Source organism: Nicotiana attenuata, unplaced genomic scaffold, assembly GCF_001879085.1.
Source record: "Nicotiana attenuata strain UT unplaced genomic scaffold, NIATTr2, whole genome shotgun sequence".
Classification (NCBI taxonomy): Eukaryota; Viridiplantae; Streptophyta; class Magnoliopsida; order Solanales; family Solanaceae; genus Nicotiana; species Nicotiana attenuata.
In genome coordinates, this window is record NW_017681320.1 from 1777 (window position 1) to 11500 (window position 9724).

At 34.9% G+C, this 9724-nt stretch overlaps 1 long non-coding RNA gene across 2 annotated transcripts; it reads right to left on the bottom strand.

Moving 5' to 3' along the window:
* Positions 1 to 5425: 5425 nt before the first annotated feature.
* On the bottom strand, positions 5426 to 8463 carry LOC109221929. Of its 2 annotated transcripts, none has more exons than XR_002067332.1 (3): positions 8341 to 8463; positions 8112 to 8249; positions 5426 to 5748 (listed from the first exon to the last, which is right to left on the bottom strand). It is a non-coding gene; the product is annotated as an uncharacterized LOC109221929 (long non-coding RNA). The 2 variants fall into 2 exon arrangements; XR_002067333.1 differs by lacking the exons at positions 8112 to 8249; positions 8341 to 8463 and adding exons at positions 6336 to 6473; positions 6565 to 6687.
* Between the last annotated feature and the right edge of the window lie 1261 nt (positions 8464 to 9724).

Sequence of the window (9724 nt, forward strand, 5' to 3'; positions counted from 1 at the left end):
TATATATATATATATATATATATATATATATATATATATATATATATATATATATATATATATATATATATATATATATATATATATTCTTACTCTAGAAATATTTTTAATTTTTTTTATCTCATTTTATTAATATTGTAGATTAGTTTTTTTTTTATTTTGAATTTTACATATAATCAAAATAATATCATATTTAAATCAAGTTATAATTTTGATTTTTAAAAAAATATTAACAGATAAGTAATTTTACTATTTTGTCATAAATTTAATGATATTCTTAATAATTGCTATTTTTGCATTATTTTCCATAAGCAAATGAACTTTTATTTTATCTCAACTCAAATAAATTTATCTATAAATTCGAAATAATATTTTTGTCTTTAAATTCGAAATCAAATTATTTTCTATATAAGAAAATTGTAGTATTTTATAGATATAGGTTACCATATTAGGAACAAACTACTCCCTAATTTGAATTGATAGTTCTGTTTTTCTTATTTTCGTTTTTTATTTTAGAATAATTTTTAAACTCCAAATTTGTTAAGTCAAAGGGAGTAACTAATTATTGACAACACATAATGAATCATTTAATTTTTTTAAAATTTAAATTCAAAAGAAAACTAATTATTACCTGACCTAACTAACGTTGTCCTAAATTGCAATTGGCCAATTATGAGGTTGCCACTTGGCTTAATGTGAAGGCTTCTTCCTTTCCTTTTAATAATAAATAGATACATTGTTTGTTCCTTATTTATTCTTTATTAAATTAACATAGTACTATACATTCCCTAATATGTTTTTATTAACTTGTCAATTGGCTTAATATTTTGATGATATATAACATTGATTTATATTTTCTTACTCGAGAAATATTCTTATTTTAAAATCTCATTTCATTAGCAATATAGATTAGTTTTTTTTTCATTTTGAATTTTACATATAATTAAAATACTGTCATATTTAAACCAAATTATAATTTTGAATTTTTAAAAAATATAAACAGATAAGTAATATTACTATTTTGTCATAAATTTACTGATATTCTAAATAATTGCTATTTTTGCATTATTTGCTATAAGCAAATGAACTTTTATTTCATCGCAACTCAAATATTTCTATCTATAGATTCGAAATAATATTTTGATATATTTAAATTCAAAATCAAATTATTTTCTATATAAGAAAATATTTCTAGGATTTTATATATATATATATATATATATATATAGACTACCATATTAGGAAGAAACTATTCCCCAGTTTGAATTGATACTTTTGTTTTTCTTATTTTCGTTTTTTATTTTAGAATAATTTTGAAACTCCAAATTTATTAACTCAAAGATAGTAACTAATTATTAACAACACATAATTTAATTTTTTTAAAATTTAAATTCAAAAAGAAAACTAATTATAGATTTGAATTGACAGTTCTGTTTTTCTTATTTTTTTTTTTATTTTAGAATAATTTTAAAACTCAAAATTTGTTAAGTCGAAGAGAGTAACTAATTATTAACAACACATAATGCATAATTTAAGGTTTTTAAAATTTAAATCCAAAAATAAAACTAATTATTACCTAACCTAACTAACTTTGTCCTAAATTACAAGTGGCCTATTATGAGGTTGCCACTTCGCTTAATGTGGGGGTTTTTTCCTCTCCTTTTAATAATATATAGATATAGATTTTAAAACTTCAAATTCGTTAACTCAAAGAGAGTAACTAATTATTAATAACACATGATGCATAATTTATTTATTTTTAAAATTTAAATTCAAAAAGTAAACTATTACAGATTTGAATTGATAGTTTGTTTTTCTTATTTTCGTTTCTTTATATTAGAATAATTTTAGAACTTCAAATTTGTTAACTCAAAGAGAGTAACTAATTATTAACAACACATAATAAATAATTTAAATTTTTTAAAATTTAAATTAAAAAAACTAATTATTACCTAACGTAACTAACTTTGTCCTAAATTGTAAGTGGCCTATTATGAGGTTGTCACTTTGCTTAATGTAACGATCCGGCCGGTCGTTTTGAGAGCTATAGCCCGGTTTCCCCATTTCTGCTTCTTTTTGTTTCCTTCAGCTATATTATGATATGTTGGGTCAGTTGGTTCGGGTCTGGAGTGGATTCGGAGAGGATTTGAGACACTTAGTCTCTTTTGTGAAGGCTTAAGTTTGGAAAGTTGACCGGATATTGACTCATGTGTAAACGATCTCGGATGTATATCCTGATGGTTTCGTTAGCTCCGTTAGGTGATTTTGGACTTAGGAGCGCGTCCGGAATGTGATTTGGAGGTCCGTGGTAGAATTAGGCTTGAATTGGCGAAAGTTGGAAATTTGGCGATTTTGGTCGGCAGTGGAAAGTTTGATATCGAGGTCGGAATGGAATTCTGGAAGTTGGAGTATGTTCGTGGTGTCTTTTCTGATGTGTGTGCAAAATTTTAGGTCATTTGGAGGTGATTTGATATGTTTCGGCGTCGTTTGCGAAATTTGGAAGTTTAGAAGTTCTTAGACTTGAATCCGAGGGTAATTTGGTGTTTTGATATTATTTTTAGTGTTTCGAAGGTTCGACTAAGTTCGTATATTGATATATGACTTGTATTTGGTAGAGGTCCCGAGGGCCTCGGGTTGATTTTGGGTGATTGACGGAACAAGTTTGGAATTTGAGGAATTGCTGAAGTTATACTCAGCTGTCATAACCGCACCTGCGGAGTGGGAACCCCAGGTGCAAGCCCGCAGAAGCGGGGAGGGAGCCGCAGATTCGGCCAAGGCTGAGGCTGGCTGGAAGCGCAGGTGCGAGATTATGAGCGCACCTGCGAGACCGCAGGTGCGATATTGTGACTGTAGAAGCGGATTTTGAGGAATAAGTGGGAACCGCACCTGCGATGGAGTTTCCGCAGGTGCGGCGTCGCAGAAGCGACATTTGGACCGCAGATGTGGTATCTCTGAGCAGAAAGTATAAATTGTGGACTTCGCGAATTATGGTTCATTTTCCACCATTTTCAGTCGGTTTGAAGCTTTTGGGAGCGATTTTGAGGAGGGATTCAAGGGATTATCAGTGAGGTAAGTTGCTTGAGCCCTAATACTCGTATATGTGGTGATTTTACATTGTTTAATCATGTAATTAGTGAAGATTAGGGGTGAAAATGAAGGGTTAGGACTTGGAATTTTGGAGAGTTTGATTTGAGGATTTGAGGGGCCAAATGGAGTCGGATTTTGATGAATTTCGTATGTATGGACTCGTGAGTGAATGGGCTTTCTAGTTTTGTAATTTTTGTCAGATTTTGAGATGTGGGCCCGGGGCCAGGTTTGGATGAATTTCGGGATTTTGATCTAAGTTGATAGTTTTTCTCGTGGAATTCATTCCATTAGCGTATATTGTGGTATTGTACGGATGGTGAATAGATATTCGGAGCATTTGGAGGCCGATTCGAGAGGCAAGGGCGTCGCGAAGTAGGATTTTGGCTTGATTGAGGTACGTGACGCTTCCAAACTGGGTTCTGAGGGTTCAAAACACCGAACTATGTGTTATGTGATTAGTATTGAGGTGACGCACATGCCAAGTGACGGGCGTGCGGGCATGCACCGTGAGAATTTTGGCCTAGTTCATTCCGTGGCACCGCTTAGTGACTCTTTCTTGCTGATATTCGTGTTTCTATCACGTGATTAAGTAAATGAGATGTAAATCATGCTAGATATCATGTTAGGGCTTCACCCCGATACTGTTGAGACCCGAGTGGTCGTTTCTTGCTATCATCTCATTAGTTTCATTGATATTCTGTACTCAGTCTTATTCATGCATATTATATCATGTCTCAGTCTCAGTTGTTATTATTTGGCACACCATTTCATTGTTCCGGGCTAGTTTCATGGCGTTGTGAGCCCGTGTGTGAGACTGGAGAGCGATGACTGAGTGAGGCCGAGAGCCTGATTATGATTGACAGTTATGGGATCGAGCTGCACGCCACATCGGTTATGTTGATGATTATGATAGCGCTTGGGCTGTAGGAGCCCCTCCGAAGTCTATAACACATCCCTAGTGAGCGCAGTTTATATTATTGAGGGATGGATCTTCCTTGGACATGGATCTTGTCCGAAGTATTTATACCTGGAGATAGATCTTCTCCATTGGGCTGTAATGGCCTTCCTCGGTACTGAGTGACTGTTGTCAGTGATGTGTATATATTTCGGGATGGATCTTCCCTGGGCCGGATGGCCATATACAGTACCAAGTGGTTGAGCACTTTTGAGTGGAGGTACATGGTACATTTTCATGCATTCTGTGCATTGGCATGTAGAGATTAGTTGAGCTTTATGCTTCACATTGTCCAGATTTGTATTTACTTTATTGCTTGAGCTGAATACTTGAATTGAAAGCATGCCTACTTTACTGCACAATTAAATTTTGTTTACCTGTTGAGGTTTTGTTCGTCACTACCTATCAGTCCACAGTTTGGACTTGTTACTTACTGAGTTGGTGTACTCACGTTACCCCCTGCACCTTGTGTGCAGATCCAGGTATCTCTGGCCACGGTAGCGGCTGTTGACTATTCCAATTGCAGACTTTCATCGGAAATAGCAAGGTAGCCGCCTGGCGATCACAGTCCTGCTTCTCTCCTTCTTTATCTTCCCTTTAGTGTATTTTGGCTACTCTCAGACTATGTTAGTCTTGCTATATTTCAGAACAGTAGTAGTAGTTGCTCATGACTTAGTGAGACCCCCATGTCGGGCTATTTATTTCCGCATTTTGTTTTCGAGTTGAACTCTTTTATGAATTTTCAGTATGAAAAAGGCTTTTATCTATCTTTTAAGGAAATATCGAATTGTTTGGGAGTGTGTCGGCTTGCCTAGTTCCATGATAGGCGCCATCACGACCGGGTTTAGTTTTGGATCGTGACACTTAATGTGGAGGTTTTTTCCTCTTCTTTTACTAATATATAGATTTATTTGATTTAGTTATTTCCTTTTAGTATTTTATCCTTTACTCTTGAGTGTGCCCAAAATTTTTGAAGTCCATTGCTCAAGGACTCATTCAACTATTACAAAATGTTTAGCTAAGTCATTTTTTTAATCAAAATAAAGTCACCTATCTTTATTTATATCACTTCAAAACTTACTTTATCGATACTTGTATAAATCCGTCCACGTAATAAGTATGAAATATATCTTCTTTTTTTTACTGATCATGTTTTTGTGTTTAATAGACACATATTAAATTAGGTTGAAGTATCTAATAGGCACAAGTCACAGTTAAGATAGCCAAATAATTATGAATATTGTTCGCGAAAAATTCAAAAATTGAGTTTGTATATTCCAAACTTTCGAGACTTCAAACAAATACCACTCGGACTCGGTTTTGAACAAGTCACATTGTGAAAATCATTTGACACACACAATAGGAAACTCAGCAAGCTTGAGATGAAGAAACCATAGCCCAAAAGTACTCATTGACCAAATATTGTATATATAGTAATACTGAATTCACACACGAAAGAAGTGTCTCAAAAATTCAATTTATGAGATACACTTATTTTTCTGATAGAAACCATAAGACAGTGCCAAGGCATACAATTTTGGAGCCACATCTTGCAGACTTTCACCACATGCCACAGACATGGTAATTCCATCCATTCTTCACACACCTGTGACCGCAGGCTGAGTTCGCACATTCGCTGTCAGATCCACAAGGAGGAGGGTCGATACAGCCGCCAAATTTTCATTGACGACTCGAATATTGTCGATCTGCAAAGAAGAAAAAAAAGTCATTTTTCATGAAAAATATTTTCTATTGTGTTGACCTGAAAAGTTATGCCGATGAAGGAACAGTTCTTTTGGAACAATTATGAAAATATAGAGCTTGAGAAGTATGTTGCTTTTCAAATTATTAAAATGATAATAGCAATCTATGTTGTGTTTAGAAAATCTTTCATTTAAAAGTATAAAGTCATACTTCACTAAAGAGGACAAGGAATTGAACTGTTTCTACTAAATTTTGAGGGTCTATTATAACTAAACTAATTGGTATAGTACAATTAATTCATGTGCTCATGTTGAAAATCTGTAAGAATCATCAGATATGGTGATAAAATAAACTAGTGCTGGCAAAATGAGCTCATATTTTGTCAACCCGCCGAATCCGCCCATATTTTAGTGGGTTAGATGAGTGATATTTAAATTGGGTGGCTTTAGTCCATATTTAGCCCATTTCTGCAAGAGTCTATTTTCACGGCTCGAACGCGAGACATCCTCGTCACATAACAGCAACTTTACATGTATGTTCAAAAGAATGTAACTGACGAAGTATTGCAAGTTTAGAACAATAGTCATACCATATCGAGTTATGAAAATTTGAAACACTCCATCAAGTGCTTCAGCTGGTTTAGCCTCTTGATCAGATACTGGAAGTTGTAGAACATTTAACTCATCATTTGACTTCACAACCTCATTTGCATTAAGCATCTGGAACACTGTAAGATAAATTACGTACATAATTAGTGTTCTATTTCCTCAACGGATATTGGGAGGGCAAATAAAATATATATGCAATTAATTACTTACAAGATGCAAAAAGTAAGAAAGCAATAATAGAAGCAAACTTTGTCGAAGAACTCTTGCAATCCATTGTGCTATATTGCAAAGGAACAGTAGTTGTAGATAATAAGTAGTTGTGTCTATTTCATTGAGGCCATTGAGAAATTTATAGGGATAAGCAAATCTAAATTTTTGCAAGTTGCTTTATTAAACCTAGTATTTTATATCAGATACTTCAATACTACTAAAATACAGCTGTTCTTGTCTCCCTAAATCTGACTTTTTGCAATTTGCTTCCTTTTACCTATTCTTTTACTATAAAAATTTTTCACATGGCTTAAGGCTGTATGTGGGCCCGGGCCCGGGCCTAAATGGGCTAAACGGGCCGGGCTAAACGGGCCCGGGCTTAGCGGTCCCGGGCTCTGGCGGTCCGGGCTTCGCGGTCCCGGGCTTCGTGGGCGTCACGGGTAGGACCGAGCCCGTGACGGGCCGTAAGCCCGACTATGGTCCCGGGCGTAAACTGGGCCGGGCGTCGTGGGCTTAGCGGGCCGTAATGGGCTTTTTTATTTCCGGGCTTTTTTTTTTAAATTTTTTTTATTTAGGGCAATTTCTTGTAAACCGTATGTGTATGTATATATATAAATTGTCTCTTATGCATGGCTATATAAATATATGTAGTATATATAATATTGAAAATCTAATTATTAAAAGTGTGACGTACGAAAAATGTAAAATAACAAATCAATAGTAAAACTAAATTGGCATGCATAATAAATTAATAGCAAAGTACAACATGAAGCATAAATACGTCTAATAATTTTAAAATAACACAAATTGTTGAAAAATCTTAAAGACGAATTTGCGGATAAATACCCTCAACACAATACTTTATATGCCTCCTTAAAATGCCTGTGGTACACCCTGAACGAAAATTTAAGACTCTTCCACAGTTCTTGCACTTTAATATTTGGCCTTCTTCATTTTCTTCAAGCACTTCATAGTATTGCGACACAAATAAGCGCACTCTTTCCGAACGAGGCATGATTTAACTTGAAAATTGAGATTGAGACTTGAAGTCTTGAAAATTGGAGATTGAGAGATTGAGAGAAATTTAGATTGAGAAATGAGTATTGAGTATTGAAANTCTTATCCACTGAACTAGCTAGAAGCTATCGCTTCGGGTCGAAGCACTAAAAGAAAAGGACCGGGAAACGCGGCGGCATAGGAACCACGGGACCCCCTACTAGTAAAGGGAAAATGGAAGTGCGCTCCTGCGCACCAGCTGAAAAGGCCCTTTCCCTTTTTAATAATATAAGGTAAGCTTTATAGCTCCAACCTAGTCAAGGGGCTTTGATGCCCTTTGTATAGGTTGGGTTGCTGGATACGGGATCCTCGTAGTAGGCTGGACCAAGATCCAGCCGAGAGAGGGCAGTCTTTAGAAACAACAGGTTGGGAAAGCAAGAGAACGCTTCGCGTTTTCTTATCTTCTTCCCGCCCTAGGAGTAGCACAAAAAGAGGGATTAGCAAAAGAATGTAACTGACGAAGTATTGCAAGTTTAGAACAATAGTCATACCATATCGAGTTATGAAAATTTGAAACACTCCATCAAGTGCTTCAGCTGGTTTAGCCTCTTGATCAGATACTGGAAGTTGTAGAACATTTAACTCATCATTTGACTTCACAACCTCATTTGCATTAAGCATCTGGAACACTGTAAGATAAATTACGTACATAATTAGTGTTCTATTTCCTCAACGGATATTGGGAGGGCAAATAAAATATATATGCAATTAATTACTTACAAGATGCAAAAAGTAAGAAAGCAATAATAGAAGCAAACTTTGTCGAAGAACTCTTGCAATCCATTGTGCTATATTGCAAAGGAACAGTAGTTGTAGATAATAAGTAGTTGTGTCTATTTCATTGAGGCCATTGAGAAATTTATAGGGATAAGCAAATCTAAATTTTTGCAAGTTGCTTTATTAAACCTAGTATTTTATATCAGATACTTCAATACTACTAAAATACAGCTGTTCTTGTCTCCCTAAATCTGACTTTTTGCAATTTGCTTCCTTTTACCTATTCTTTTACTATAAAAATTTTTCACATGGCTTAAGGCTGTATGTGGGCCCGGGCCCGGGCCTAAATGGGCTAAACGGGCCGGGCTAAACGGGCCCGGGCTTAGCGGTCCCGGGCTCTGGCGGTCCCGGGCTTCGCGGTCCCGGGCTTCGTGGGCTCAACGGGTAGGACCAGCCCGTGACGGGCCTAAGCCCATATGGTCCCGGGCTAAATGGGCCGGGCTCGTGGGCTTAGCGGGCCTAATGGGCTTTTTTTATTTCCGGGCTTTTTTTTTTAAATTTTTTTTATTTAGGGCAATTTCTTGTAAACCGTATGTGTATGTATATATATAAATTGCTCTTATGCATGGCTATATAAATATATGTGGTATATATAATATAGAAATCTAATTATTAAAGTGTGACGACGAAAATGTAAAATAACAAATCAATAGTAAAACTAAATTGGCATGCATAATAAATTAATAACAAAGTACAACATGAAGCATAAATACGTCTAATAATTTTAAAATAACACAAATTGTTGAAAAATCTTAAAGACGAATTTGCGGATAAATACCCTCAACACAATACTTTATATGCCTCCTTAAAATGCCTGTGGTACACCCTGAACGAAAATTTAAGACTCTTCCACAGTTCTTGCACTTTAATATTTGGCCTTCTTCATTTTCTTCAAGCACTTCATAGTATTGCGACACAAATAAGCGCACTCTTTCCGAACGAGGCATGATTTAACTTGAAAATTGAGATTGAGACTTGAAGTCTTGAAAATTGGAGATTGAGAGATTGAGAGAAATTTAGATTGAGAAATGAGTATTGAGTATTGAAATGAAGAAGAGGGAGGGGGGTACTTATAGTGTTAGAGAAGGTTAGTTTTGTAAATTTAAAAAAAAAACGGCTATTTGTGCAATTAATATGACCGTTGGTGGTCATTGGGGGTGGGGCCCTCATTTTGAAAAATCTTGTTTTGTAGTATATATAGTACTACTTCTTCATGTAAATATAATATATATAGTATACTAGTATAGTGTACTATATATTGTATGTTATGTATATATATTCCATTATATAATTTGTTGTAGTATAAATTGTATGTTATGTATATATA